General features: G+C 46.4%; 1 protein-coding gene and 1 pseudogene across 2 annotated transcripts in view; both read left to right on the top strand.

Annotated features, from left to right (window-relative positions):
* The window catches only part of LOC136627324 (zinc finger protein 585A-like), a 525,937-nt gene that overhangs the window by 232,357 nt on the left and 277,557 nt on the right, over nt 1–16,023 (top strand). The gene's annotated exons all lie outside the window — the stretch shown is intronic.
* Nucleotides 1–16,023, top strand: part of LOC136627322 (zinc finger protein 420-like) — a 417,405-nt pseudogene that overhangs the window by 256,279 nt on the left and 145,103 nt on the right.

The following is a 16,023-nucleotide window of genomic DNA, read 5'->3' as shown; positions in this document are numbered from 1 at the left end:
ACTTAATGAATGGGAGCGTTATACCGTGATTAACGAGGTCTAAGGGTGATTGTAAACGGAACAATCATTGTTCAAATGAGTGAAAGTGAGCGATAATCATTCAGTGTGACTGCCAGACGACAGAACGGAGAACAAGAAAATTGTTCGCTTTTCGCTCATTTCCTGCAGGTATAAAGGGTTAATCAGCGCTCGGTCGCTCCGTCTCAGTCACTTATACGGTGAATGTAAAAGACGGAACGATTCTGAAGGATTTCTGGTTGAACGTCCAGCGATGTATCTGCTGGTATAAAAGGCCCTTAGATAAGAGTCCTTTACTGCAGCCGGATCTACACTGAGGATACAGGAGGATACTAAATCCAGGGGGGTGAAGGACCAGGACCCTCCGACCAGGAGGGGGCAGCATCCTCACACAGAGGAAGAGGAATCCTGGGGGGTGAAGGACCAGGACCATCTGACCAGGAGGGGGCAGCATCCTCACACAGAGGAAGAGGAATCCAGGGGGGTGAAGGACCAGGACCCTTCGACCAGGTGCAGACAGCAATCTCACACAGAGGAAGAGAAATCCTTGGGGGTGTAGGACAGGGACCCTCTGACCAGGAGGGGGCAGCATCCTCACACAGAGAGAGAGAAATCCTGTGGGATGAAGGACTGGGACCCTCTGACCAGGAGGGGGCAGCATCCCCACACCGGGGAAGAGGAATCCTGGAGGGTGAAGGACCGGGACCCTCTGACCAGGAGGGGGCAGCTTCCTCACACTGAGGAGAAATCCTATTGGGTGAAGGACTGGGATCCTCTGACCAGAAGGGGGCAGCATCCTCACACTGAGGAGAAATCCTGTTGGGTGAAGGACCAGGACCCTCGGACCAAGAGGGGGCAGCATCCTCACACAGAGGAAGAGGAATCCTGGGGGGTGAAGGACCAGGACCCTCTGACCAGGAGAGAGCAACACCTTCACACTGAGAAGGAGAAATCCTGTGGGGTGAAGGACTGGAATCCTCTGACCAGGAGGGGGCAGTATCATCACACAGAGGAGAAATCCTGGAGGGTGAAGAACCGGGACCCACCGACCAGTAGGGCGCAGCATCGACACAGAGGAAGAGAAATTCTAGAAGGATGAAGGACTGGGACCCTCTGATCAGAAGAGAGGAGCATACTCACACAGAGGAGGAGAAATCCAGGGGGTTAAGAAACAGGACCCTCCGACCAGGAGGCGGCAGCATCCTCACACAGAGAAAGAGAAATCCTGGGGGGTGAAGGACCGGGACCCTCCGACCAAGAGGGGGCAGCATCCTCACACTGAGGAGAAATCCTCGAGGGGTGAAGGACCAGGACCCTCTGACCAAGAGGGGGCAGCATCGACACAGAGGAAGAGGAATCATGGGCGTTTAAAGGGGTTGTCCCGCGCCGAAACAGGTTTGTTTGTTTTTTTTAACACCCCCCCCCCCCCCCCCCGCGTTCGGCGCAAGACAACCCCGATGCAGGGGTTAAAAAAACAAACCGGGTAGTACTTACCCGAATCCCGGCGGTCCGGCGTCTTCATACTCACCTGCTGAAGATGGCCGCCGGGATCCTCTCTCTCTGTGGACCGCAGGGCTTCTGTGCGGTCCATTGCCGATTCCAGCCTCCTGATTGGCTGGAATCGGCACGTGACGGGGCGGAGCTACACGGAGACGGCATTCTGCACGAGCGGCCCCATTGAAGACAGCAGAAGACCCGGACTGCGCAAGCGCGGCTAATTTGGCCATTAGAGGCCGAAAATTAGTCGGCACCATGGAGACGAGGACACTAGCAACGGAGCAGGTAAGTATAAAACTTTTGATAACTTCTGTATGGCTCATAATTAATGCACAATGTATATTACAAAGTGCATTAATATGGCCATACAGAAGTGTATAGACCCACTTGCTGCCGCGGGACAACCCCTTTAAGAACCAGATGATCTGACCAGGAGGGGGCAGCATCCTCACACAGAGAAAGAGGAATCCAGGGGGGTAAAGGACTGGGACCCTCTGACCAGGAGGGGGCAGCATCCTCACACAGAGGAACAGGAATCCTGGGGGGTAAAGGACTGGGACCCTCTGACCAGGAGGGAGCAGCATCCTCACACAGAGAAAAAGGAATCCTGGGGCAACAAGACCAAGTCTTCCTGCATTTTACGTACAGCCCTCCCAGCAGCCTCCTCTTCTCCTCTCTCCACAGAACGCATTATTAGTAAACCCCTCCCCTTACAGTCATGTGACCTCAGACCATGTGACTTCCTGTCTTCAGAGCACCCATGAGCCCCTCCATTTCAGCATCTACCCCCGGTGGAGGTACGGTAGGGTTGTGAGACGACCTGGCATCAGCAGGTTGTATGATGGGTCCTCATGAAGGAGCCGGCGCCCCCTGGTGGATGATGGGAGTCGCTGCTGGAAGTTACCAGCTGTAACCCTTTCACTGCCTGAGAGGTGACATGTGCTCCTCACACAGCAGGGGGGACAATTAGGAGTTTAAGGGTTAATTACTGTAACCCTGCACTGGCCACTGAGACCTATAGGGGCTGTGAGGAAGGGGCCCACTGAGGGATCTCAGACGGCAGCTCAGGGGCTTTCTGCAGTGACAGGAAGAAGGCGGCACGTTGTCATCTGTAGGTCGGTGTGAGTCTCCCACACAGGGAAGCGCCGTCTATGGAGAGCAGCGCCATTGTTTATTACATTCACTGCAAGTCAGAAGTTGTAGAAGAGGAGAAAAACCTGCGGAACGTCCGGAGCGAACGCAGAAATTGTAGGGAGAAACACGGAGGATCCGTCGGTGAGCGACATAACTCTATCCACCATCAGGACCATAGAAGACGTGTCTGATGTCACCGGTCACTACTGTCACCACTATGTGATGTCACCGGTCACTATTATGTCACTACTGTCACCACTATCTGATGTCACCGGTCACTATTCTGTCACTACTGTCACCACTATCTGATGTCACCGGTCACTATTCTGTCACTACTGTCACCACTATCTGATGTCACCGGTCACTATTCTGTCACTACTGTCACCACTATCTGATGTCACCGGTCACTATTCTGTCACTACTCTCACCACTATCTGATGTCACCGGTCACTATTCTGTCACTACTGTCACCACTATCTGATGTCACCGGACACTATTCTGTCACTACTGTCACCACTATCTGATGTCACCGGCCACTATTATGTCACTACTGTCACCACTATCTGATGTCACCTGTCGCTATTCTGTCACTACCATCACCATTATCTGATGTCACCGGTCACTATTATGTCACTACCGTCACCATTATCTGATGTCACCGGTCACTATTCTGTCACTACTGTCACCACTATCTGATGTCACTTGTCACTATTCTGTCACTACTGTCACCACTATCTGATGTCACCAGTCACTATTCTGTCACTACTGTCACCACTATCTGATGTCACCTGCCACTATTCTGTCACTACTGTCACCACTATCTGATGTCACCAGTCACTATTCTGTCACTACTGTCACCACTATCTTATGTCACCTGTCACTATTCTGTCACAACTGTCACCACTATCTGATGTCACCGGTCATTATTCTGTCACTACCGTCACCACTATCTGATGTCACCTGTCACTATTCTGTCACTACTGTCTCCACTATCTGATGTCACCGGTCACTATTCTGTCACCACTATCTGATGTCACCGGTCACTATTCTGTCACTACTGTCACCACTATTTGATGTCACCGGTCACTATTCTGTCACTACTGTCACCACTATCTGATGTCACCGGTCACTATTCTGTCACTACTGTCACCACTATCTGATGTCACCGGTCACTATTCTGTCACTACTGTCACCACTATCTGATGTCACTATTCTGTCACTATTCTGTCACTACCGTCACCACTATCTGATGTCACCGGTCACTATTCTGTCACTACTGTCACTACTATCTGATGTCACCTGTCACTATTCTGTCACTACTGTCACCACTATCTGATGTCACCGGTCACTATTCTGTCACTACTGTCACCACTGTCTGATGTCACCGGTCACTATTCTGTCACTACTGTCACCACTATCTGATGTCACCGGTCACTATTCTGTCACTACTGTCACCACTATCTGATGTCACCTGTCACTATTCTGTCACTACTGTCACCACTATATTATGTCACCTGTCACTATTCTGTCACTACTGTCACCACTATCTGATGTCACCGGTCACTATTCTGTCACCACTATCTGATGTCACCGGTCACTATTCTGTCACTACTGTCACCACTATCTGATGTCACCTGTCACTATTATGTCACTACTGTCACCACTATCTGATGTCACCGGTCACTATTCTGTCACTACCGTCACCACTATCTGATGTCACCGGTCACTATTCTGTCACTACCGTCACCACTATCTGATGTCACCGGTCACTATTCTGTCACTACTGTCACCACTATCTGATGTCACCGGTCACTATTCTGTCACTACTGTCACCACTATCTGATGTCACCGGTCACTATTATGTCACTACTGTCACCACTATCTGATGTCACCGGTCACTATTCTGTCACCAGTATCTGATGTCACCGGTCACTATTCTGTCACTACTGTCACCACTATCTGATGTCACCGGTCACTATTCTGTCACTACTGTCACAACTATCTGATGTCACCTGTCACTATTCTGTCACTACTGTCACCACTATCTGATGTCACCGGTCACTATTCTGTCACTACTGTCACCACTATCTGATGTCACCGGTCACTATTCTGTCACTACTGTCACCACTATCTGATGTCACCTGTCACTATTCTGTCACTACTGTCACCACTATCTGATGTCACCGGTCACTATTATGTCACTACTGTCACCACTATCTGATGTCACCGGTCACTATTCTGTCACCAGTATCTGATGTCACCGGTCACTATTCTGTCACTACTGTCACCACTATCTGATGTCACCGGTCACTATTCTGTCACTACTGTCACCACTATCTGATGTCACCTGTCACTATTCTGTCACTACCGTCACCACTATCTGATGTCACCTGTCACTATTCTGTCACTACCGTCACCACTATCTGATGTCACCTGTCACTATTATGTCACTACCGTCACCACTATCTGATGTCACCGGTCACTATTCTGTCACTACTGTCACCACTATCGGATGTCACCGGTCACTATTCTGTTACTACTGTCACCACTATCTGATGTCACCGGTCACTATTCTGTCACTACTGTCACCACTATCTGATGTCACCGGTCACTATTCTGTCACCACTATCTGATGCCACCGGTCACTCTCTCTCTGGGTATTATAGTCCGCCCATTTCATTTATTACTTTAACTCCACATTTTTTATCGTTTTGCCAGCTATTTTAGGTACATAACATTTCACAGGCCATTTATAGCAATAGTTGTACAATATAGGAGGAAGATGAAAGAATGTGAAGCTCTGAACACGGAGTAATGGCCAATAAGTAGGGTAAAAGGAAACACAAAATATTTAGAGAAATAAATCGTGGTCTCGGTCCACAATGTGATGCTTTGAACTCGTGTCTCACAGATGCATGAGGCGAGGGGTATAGGTTCTCTTTAACCCCTTTTAGTTGCCCAGTGTTAGACCAAGGACCGCCTCATGCCTCACATATTTCAAAAACCTAATGACTAGAGATGAGCGAACGCGTTCGTCCGAGCTTGATATTCGTGCGAATATTAGGGTGTTCGGGATGTTCGTTATTCGTAACGAATACCATGCGGTGTTCTGGTTAATTTAACTTTCTTCCCTGAGACGTTAGCGCTTTTTTTTGGCCAATATAAAGACAGGGAAGGCATTACAACTTCCCCCTGCAACGTTTAAGCCCTATACCACCCCCCTGCTGTGAGTGGCTGGGGAGATAATGTGTCACCCGAGTATTGAAATCTGCCCCTCCCGCGGCTCGCTATGGATGCATTCTGACATGAGTTTAGGGAAAGCGCTATCGTGTTGGAGCTGCTATAGGGAGAGTGTTAGGAGTATTTTAGGTGTCAAGAACCCCAACGGTCCTTCTTAGGGCCATAAATCTTCTCTATATGCGCTCAATGGGGCCGGCGGCAGCAGCGCTGACCCCATTGAGAACATATAGAAGAGAAATCCTTCTTCTCTGGCACAGCTGTAACAGCTGTAGCAGAGAAGAACGATGTTTGCCCATTGAATTCAATGGAGCCAGCAATACAGCATGTTCCACTGAATGCAATGGGCTGCCGGCGATCGCAGGATGAATGGTCGGAAAGGGGTTAAATATATAACCCCTTTCCTGCAATTCATCCAGAAATGTGTTACACTAAAAATATATACCGGCGTATAAGGCGACCGGGCGTATAAGACGACCCCCCAACTGTCACCTTATACACCGGTAATACAGTGGAGCAAAGAATAAAAAGCATTACTCACTTTTTCAGATGATCTGCGGCGCTCCTGCAGGCTGTCGCTCCCTCCTAATCCACGGCAGAGTATTCCTTTCTGCACGAAAGGCTTGAAATCCCCGCCTCCAGAAACACAGCCAATCACAGCCAATGACAATGATGTCATTGAATGGCTGTGATTGGCTTGAAATCCCCGCCTCCAGAAACACAGCCAATCACAGCCATTCAATGACATCATTGTCATTGGCTGTGATTGGCTGAAGGCACATGTGTTTCTGGAGGCAGGGATTTAAAGCCTTTCGTGGAGAAAGGAATACTCTGCCGTGGATTAGGAGGGAGCGACAGCCTGCAGGAGCGCCGCAGATCATCTGAAAAAGTGAGTAATGCTTTTTATTCTTTGCTCCACTGTATTACCGGCGTATAAGGTGACAGTTGGGGGGTCGTCTTATACGCCCGGTCGCCTTATACGCCGGTATATATTTTTAGTGTAACACATTTCTGGATGAATTGCAGGAAAGGGGTTATATATTTAACCCCTTTCCGACCATTCATCCTGCGATCGCGGGCAGCCCATTGCATTCAGTGGAACCTGTTGTTTTGCTGGCTCCATTGAATTCAATGGGCAAACATCGTTCTTCTCTGCTACAGCTGTTACAGCTGTGGCAGAGGAGAACGATCTTTATGCTGACAGTGGGGGGGGGGGCACTCTTGCCGCTATTGTGGCTTAATAGTGGGACCTGTGAACTTGAGATGCAGCCCACCATGTAGCCCCTCGCCTGCCCTATCCGTTGCTGTGTCATTCCCATCACTTTCCTGAATTGCCCAGATTTTCACACATGAAAACCTTAGCGAGCATCGGCGATATACAAAAATGTTCTGGTCGCCCATTGACTTCAATGGGGTTCGTTGTTCGAAACGAACCCTCGAGCATCACGGGAAGTTCGTTCCGAATAACGAACACCCGAACATTTTGGTGTTCGCTCATCTCTACTAATGACTGCCGTCCTTCAGGGTATTCAACAAGTATTTCCTGAGAATTTGAACCACTCGGCCCGCTTGTCCTTGAACCCCTCCGCCTGTCTAGTCTGGATGCCATTATATGCCCCATTAAGCAGATGTGATGAACCACCTGGATATTTCAGTGGTATACTAGTACTTTTCCATTTTTTTGCTACGGAAGATTATAAGAACATCCTCTGAGGAGTCGTCTTCTCTGCCACCGCTGGTCCCCACTGTTCTGTAATGTGTGACATGGAGCACCGTGCAGGTTGGATTTGGTCCCAGAGGTTTTGGAGAGGTTCGCACAAGCACCAAATATGTTGATATCTCAACAAACTCTGTTGAATGCCTTCTCCACATCAAAAGCTGGAAACAAAGAAGGCGTACCCCGAGCCCACACCACCACAATAACTGATGTAGCGTTGTACCATCTACTGTCTGCTGTCCCTTAACCCCTTAGTGACGGAGCTTTTTTGCTTTTTTCCATTTTTATTTTTTCTTACTCCCTTTTAAAAAATCGTAGTTCCTTTATTTATCCATCGACGTCGCTGTATGAGGGCTTGTTGTTTTTTGCGGGACGAGTTGTATTTTTCAATGGCACTATTTATTGTACCATATAATTTACTGCAAAACTTTTTAAAAATTCTAAGCGGAGAGAAATGGAAAAAAAACAACATTCCACCATCTTTCGGTGCGTCCTGTTTCTACGGCGCACAAACTGCAACAAAAACGACCTGATATTTTTATTCTATGGGTCAGTACGATTACTACGATACCAAACTTATATAGTATTGTTTTTGCTGTAGTACTTGTATTTTTTTTTAAAGATATTTAATTTTTTTCAATTATTTTCTGCGGTCATTTTGTGCGCGCGATAACTTTTTTATTTTTCCGTCGATGTAGTTTAGCGAGGGCTCATTTTTTGCGGGATGTCCTCTAGTTTCTGATAGTACCGTTTTGGAATACATACGACTTTTTGATCGCTTTTTATTTCATTTTTTCTGGGAGACAGGGTAACTAAAAAAGTGTATTTCTGGCGTTCTTTATTTTTTTTTTCGGACGACGTTCACCGTGCAGAAAAAATAATGCACTACTTTGATAGATCGGACTTTTACGGACGCGGCGATACCAAATACATATTTTTATTTTATGATTTAGATTTTTTAATAAAAGATATGGCAAAAGGGGGGTGATTTAAACTTTTATAACTTTTTAAAAAAAACAAAAAAAAAAACTTTATTGATTTTTTTTTTTTACTTTACTTTGAAGTCCCCCTGCGGGACTTTAAGATGTGATGCTTTGATCGCTCCTGCAGTATGACGTAATGCTATAGCATTACGTCATACTGCTTTTTGACAGGCAGTCTGTCAAGCCACCCTGTGTGGATGGCTTGATAGGCAGTCTGTTAAGGCAGTCCTGGGGCCATTCATTAGGTACCCGGCTGCCATGACACCTGCACGGCTCCCCCGATCTCACAGCGGGGGGGCCGTGCGGGACCCCCGAACAGCGTTCGGGGGATTTAAATGCCGCTGTTAGAATTGACAGCGGCATTTAAAGGGTTAATAGCCGCGGATCGGCTATTGCCCGCAGGTGTCAGCTGTAATAAACAGCTGACGCCCGCGCTGTATGGAGGGAGATAGCGGCGCTACCTCCCTCCATACACGTCCTGCAACAGCAGGACGTAGTTTTACGATAGCGCCGTCACTAAGGGGTTAATAAATCCCTCTTGGTCCTTATCAACAACATTTGGTGGAACCCCAGAGAGTCTGTTGGTTAATATTTCACATATAATTTTTATATCTGTATTTAACGGGGATTTTGGTGTAACATAAGCGGAGGGATCGGGGCTTTTACCAGCCAGAGGCAAGGTGGTAATAAGTGCCTTCAGCATCTTCGGTGGGACTTCACCTTTTGTCATTGTTTCATTGAACACCTTGGCCAGATATAAGGCTAGGGTGATTTTGTGGGCCTTGTAATAATCCCCCATAAGACTGTCTGGTCCCGGGGATTTGCTCATTTTTATGCAATTAATGATGTTGAGTACTTCAGTCATACTAAATGGTTGTGATGGTGCCCAATACCTCTGGGGTCAGAGAAGGAGGCTTCATCCTGCTCAGAAAACTGGTTATATAGTTTTGTGTAGGTTGGCTTGTGGAATCATTGTTAGTTAGGTTATACAATGGTTTATTATTGCCTGCCCATGTATTCACAATTCCTTGAAGGTCAAAAGCCTTGTCCTGGGGGTCATTAATAAATAGAATACGAGATCAGGTTGAACGGGCCTTTACTTGTCGTGCTAATATAGCACTTGGTTTGTTGCCCTGCCAATAATAGGTTATTTTCAGTATTCTAAAGGACACAATTCTCGGAGCTGTTGGTTTCAGTGGATATTTCTTTAGTTCGTTGTGGTGAATAAGAAAACTCATCAAGCCTGTGCAGTCTAGATCGTAGTGATATAGTAAGGCATTTCTCTGTTTTTTTGTCACATGAGGCCAGTTTTAGGAAATGATATCCCATAAATGCCTTTTGGGTGCACCATAGAGTAGATTATTTGAGTTCAAAACATTTTTAGTGAATTAGGGGCATACTTTGGGTGTTTTAGAATATAGTTGTAAAGACTCCAAACTTTAATAGTTGGGTGGTTGAATTGTTCCTGAATGAACATAGTTATGGGTGCGTGGTCAGACCACACCATGCTGCCTATAGTGGTAGACATGACCCTACTATTAAGACCCCCATTCACCAGCATAAAATCGATCCTGCTATACATCTTGTGGAGTGTAGAAGATTTCCTTGCCGGTCCTTTTGAGGTCTATCAGTTCCCTGCTGTTGGGTCTTCCTTGGCTTTGTCAGCATAATCCCAGCTCGGATTGAATGTCTAAGGAGGTGTTATGTTGGGGTTATCCTGCCATTCTATGTGTCTGTTTCAAATATAGTCTGTTTGTTGCTCTCCGGTACCCCTGAACCTCCAGGGCCAGCAACAGCTTAGTACGGTTTTACTGATGTGTTCGAGAAGAAAGAGGCAGAATGTCTGCCACCACATTGTTCCCATGACTGTCCTATTGATCTGGTGCCAGGTTCTGCATATCCTTGAGGGAGGGTATAGCCTCTGTCCCTTTCTGAGTTCCAACCTACTGCAAAATATATCAGATAATCTCGCCATGAGATTCATCTACAAGTCTTCTCTCCTGCTGGAGCATATTCTACTTTGTTAGAAAGAAGGATGGGTCACTCCGGCCTTGCATAGAATATCGGGGCTTGAATGCTATTGCCACAAATATCCGTGACCCTTAATCCATGAACTGTTTGCTTGCACTGAGCTCGTATCTTTACGAATCTTGATGTACGTGGAACTTTTAATCTCCTCCACATTCGTGAGGGTGTGTGGTGCAAATATAGTTGCCTATTTGTAGCCCTCCATTTCATATCTTCTTGTAATGGAAGCCTATATAAATGGCTATTTATGATTTTTTTATCCATCCATTTTGTATCTTAAATGTGAAATGCTATGAATACTCATGTGGACTTTAAACCTGTTTGGTGTAGGCTTAGTTATCCAAAACCCACTTCTTTAAAGCCTTATCCAAACTTGTGGTTTTCCAGTTGGCAAAACAGGGTGACGAGTGGAAAACCCTTGGATTGGGCATTATTGAGTATTTGGTTATGCCTTTCTGTCTGGTTAATGCCCCACCCATATTTTAGAAGTTTGTGAATGACGCCTTCAGGGACCTTTTCTATGAGTGTGTTGTCGTGTACCTCGATGATATTCTGATCTTCTCACCAGATATCCACTCACACTGTAGACCATTCCGTGTAGTACTCTAGCAATTACCCACCGCACAGCAACTCAACCCTCAACAAGCCTGGTGGTCCTTATTCTTTGCTCGATTTGATTTTATTTTGCAATTCCAGCCCACCAATAGGAATGTCAAAGCGGACACACCGTTAAGATCCTTAGATTCCAGTGATCTTAAGGAGAAGCCACAATACATCGTAGACCCTGCCAGTTTAGTAACCGTGGCTCCTGTTCAAATAAAGAATATTCCTCCTGGAAAGACATATGTACCTAAAAGAAAACTAGTTTTATCCTGGGGACACTGTTCTAAGGTAGGTGGACACCCAGTTCAACTTAAAAATATGGAGGTAATTTGTCGTCATTACCGTTAGTTAGCTATGGTGAAGGATATCCAGATCTTTTGTTTCAAAACAAGTCCTCAAAACAAAAACCTGCTGGTCTTCTTTGCCCTCTACCCATTCCAGAGATCCCATGGCAGCACATAGCCACAGAATTTATTACGGATTTGCCCTCATCCAATGAGTGCACAATCATCTGGGTGGTCTTCAATCGTTTTTCCAAGCTGGCTTACTTCATCCCTCTGAAAGTTCATTGACCACATCTTTTGGCTACATGGTTTTCTTCTGCACATGGTGTCTGATAGGAACGTCCAGTTTACTTCAAGATGTTGGAGGGCTCTTTGTAAGCTTATAGATGCATCCCTGGACTTCTCCTTACCATCCACAGTCTAATGGGCAGGTTAAACATACCAACCAGATCCTGACCAATTACCTCCATCACGTTACCAATGTACATCATGCCGATTGGTCCAGCCTGTTTAACTGGGACGAGTTTTCCCATAACCATCATGCCAGTGAGTCCACTAATAAATCTCCCTTTCTCATAGTGTATGGTTATTAACCCAGGATTCCTCTGCCTACTTCTTCCACATCTGAAGTTGCGGCAGCAGTTTCATCACTGGAGAATTTTCCCAGAATCTGTCAGAAGACAAGACTAAACTAGAAAGAGCAACCAACCAGATGTAGAAGTTCACCGATTGCAAGCTTTGATCCCCTCCGCAGTTGGTTTCCAGTGATAAAGTATGGCTTTCCTCCATACTTTATAAATTAGCACCTCGATTTTTGGGCCCATTCGAGATATCCAAAAAGGTGAACCCTATATGCTACAAGTTACGGCTCCCTGCGGATACCTAATTCCTTCTATATCTCACTTTTCAAACCTCCTGGTTCTCAATAAATGTTCTAAAAAGTCCAAATCTGCTGTGGCCCAAGTTAACTCCAAAAAACGTTTGCGAGTTCAAGAATATTCTAGATATGTAGTAGATCAGGAACAAGACCTATTTTTTGGTGGACTGGAAGAGACACGGTTCTTGGGAGCCTTTAGAAAATATCAGTGCTCCCCTTCTACAAAATTTTTTACTAAGAACTGGCAGGAGGAGAAGGGGTCTGCCTGGGTCTGCCGCCCCCCCCCCCCCCCCCCTGCTGTTGCGGGCAGATGCGGGCATCACACTGTCTCTTCTGCATGAACTGCTCTTTTACTTTCTATCAGCACTGCTGAAGTTACTCCTCTGCAGTGCTGTGTGCTTTCCACCAGTATTGCCTGAGTTAACCCTTCTCCATGCTCTCAGCCAAGCTGCAGGGCTATTTAACCTGAGCTGGGAAACTTGCTCCTTGCCAGAAAATCAGTGGTGTTTGTTTCCTGTTCTCAGCTAGCTATTCTGATCTTGAGTTACTGTGTACCGACCCTTGAACCTGTTTGCAGGACTTGCCTGCCTTGATCCTTTGACTTGTAACCCGGATTTTGATTATATACCGCCTTCTCCGACATAAGGTCCATATCTAGACTCTGCGCTTTGTCCTGTTTCGTGGTGCGTTTCACCAGTGTCGCCGACCAACAGCCAACTGCACCAGGACTACTCCAACCATCGGGTGTTGCAAAGACCAAATATAAAATACAAGGGCAGATTGGGGTTTGGTGGTGGATGTGTCCATAGAAGGCCAGAGAGCTTTGTTACACAACCATATTATTATGTGGTGTAAGGTCCCGATTCCTGCAGAGCTCAAGCGCTTCTTGTTTGTGCATAATTTTAGCACAGTTTTTATTGATAATGAGTTTTACAGAAAAAGGTCTGAATGCCCTCCGACGTAGAAAAGTGGGTGCAGAGGTCAGCAAACAGTAAAATATTGTGAAAGTGATCGGGGACTGTAGGGGATCACCTGGCGACAGACGTTATTTACTCTTTAATGTGATGAACATGGATACGTGTGATGACCTCCCTTGTTGTGGACCTGGGCAGTGATTAAGGCTCAGAAGCCTGTGCGCCCGGTCTATAATGCGATCGTATCTGGTACCTGTAATAGGTCTTATGTTTTACTGGGGTTGTGTTAGAAGGGGTTTCACTGTAATTCTCTGCAGAGTATGGAGTGGCAGGCAGTGAAGGGGTTAATGCTGAGATTTCCTCTCAGCGCTCCCCTCAGCCTTTTCCTCCTCAGCAGCGCCCATTACAGGCTCTGAGAGAGCTGCTGTAGATGGTGGACTGCTGGATGATGATGGCAGCGCAGGAGGGAATCCTCCAGCAGAGGGGAATCCCTCACAGCCTACAATTCTGTGGAGTTTACTAGAGGAGGCTGTTTCCCTGTCTGCTCTCTGTCTGCCGGCGCCATGTTGGATTTCCCTGCTGGCAGGGAAGAACTTTGTGAACTTCAGAGGGCTCTTCTTCTTACCTCTGACCATCACAACTGGTGCCAGCGATGTCAGGAGATGTTAGGCAGGTCCTGTTGTGTGAATCCCAGGTTTCCACTGCCTGTAGTGCTGATTACATGCTGTTAGGTCTGGCAGAGAAGAGCTAAGCATCCTCCAACATCAGTCACTGCCCCCCCCCAATTATTATTTTACTTGCCCGTTGTTAAACCCGCTCAAGCTCTGTCCTATCCTTCTTGAGTCAATACTATAGACTATATTCCATGTGTGAATATAGTCTATAGTATTGACTCAAGAAGGACATGTCAGAGCTTGAGCGACTTGTAAAGAGGAAGAACAATCCTCTCCTCATGTGTCCGTAGACCTATTTTGATGCACCCCATTATCCTATTTGCCTTGACAGCAGCTGCCTGACACTTGTTGCTCTAGTTACGTTTACAGTTATCTAAATTCCCCAAGTCCTTCCCTAAGCCATAAACTTCATATGTTTCTTTACAAGTTATTTTGGTGGCTTTTTTATACAGAGATGTTTTTTCAGAATTTTTTTTTTTTCAAATGCAGAAATAGACAAGAAAACTTGCATGTACATTGCAGACATCTATATTGTGCTCTAAAACACTGCAGCGCTTCAGAAAAAACACAGTAAAAAGCAGCTCTGAACTTGGAGAAGAGTCAGTGGGACGGTCGCTGCCGACTTCTCCCTGCCTGGGTCGCTGATCAGTCCAATTGATCCGGGTGAGGAGAACTCTGTCGGGGTTTTGTGTTGCCTCTAGTTCATGAAACTCACAAAACAGCTTCTCTTTAATATCATCTTAAAGGTGTTTTCCCATGAATTGCTTCATTACCCCTGTGTCCTTCCTGGTTGCTGCTGACCAGGACATGTGACTGCTGCAGCCAATCACTGGCTACAGCGGAGAGCTTTTATCCAGCTACCAGGAGGGACACGGGTTGTGAAGCATTTTTAAGCAATGGGAAAACACATTTAAATGTTTCCCCTTATTATCACTAGTAAATTTATAATGGTTTTTTTTTACATTGTTTTATATTCTTACCATTTAGGACCCTACATGACTGATTCATCAAAGATGGAGAAGGACAGAAACAAGATGGCTGAAAGTGTATTAAATCTCACCCTAGAGATACTCTTCCAGCTTACTGGGGAGGTGAGAGATTCTGATGATGTCACAATACATCATTCTTATCTGTGGTAATTACAGATGATGTCAATAGAGGGGGGAGAGATTCTGATGATGTCACATCATTCTTATCTATGGTAATAACAGATGATGTCACTGGGGAGGTGAGAGATTCTGATGATGCCTGATTACATCATTCTTATCTATGGTAATAACAGATGATGTCATTGGAGAGGTGATGGACTCTGTAATTGTCTGTAGTGATATTTATTAATGTCTCCCCATATATAGGATTACACAGTAGTGAGGAAGACCTCTAGTGATGGCTGTCGGGCCCCTGCGTGTAATGGATTGGGAAGATCCCTGAGCCCAATTATGGCTCCCACACCTCACCCCCCGATACATGAGGACATCAATGTACAGAAGATTCTAGAACTCGCCAACAAGATGATTGAGCTGCTGACTGGAGAGGTGACGCTGCAGGGAATGCTGGGACATTATACAGTAACAGCACTGGAGGCTTCTGGGTAATGACTGTATATTGTGTTGTCAGGTTCCTATTAGGTGTCAGGATGTCGCTGTCTATTTCTCCATGGAGGAACGGGAGTATTTAGAAGGACACAAGGATCTGTACAAGGAGGCCATGATGGAGACCCGCCAGCCGCTCCCATCACCAGGTAATGGATATATTTAGCTGGATTGTAGCTGGGGGGAGTGGGGCATGTGCCCCTGGTGCTTGTAGGGAGGAAGGTGCTGGGCAGGCAGGACACTGTGCTAGTTGGATTAGTGAAGCCACTAACTACACAGTTGTTGATTAAAGTCAGTGTATAATCAGTAGGCCTACATATCAGCAATACACATTTAATCGCTGATATGTAAGCATCCCGGTCCTACAGTGATGCTAGTCAGCGACTGCACGGTGGACGGCTGCTGTATCAAGCAGTAGCAAGAGAATGTGGCTACAGAAGATCTCTGCTCCACCAGCCCGACTGC

This window comes from Eleutherodactylus coqui, chromosome 5, assembly GCF_035609145.1.
Source record: "Eleutherodactylus coqui strain aEleCoq1 chromosome 5, aEleCoq1.hap1, whole genome shotgun sequence".
Classification (NCBI taxonomy): domain Eukaryota; kingdom Metazoa; phylum Chordata; class Amphibia; order Anura; family Eleutherodactylidae; genus Eleutherodactylus; species Eleutherodactylus coqui.
Note: the sequence above shows the minus strand (reverse complement) of the source record. Positions and strands in the feature narration are given on the sequence as shown.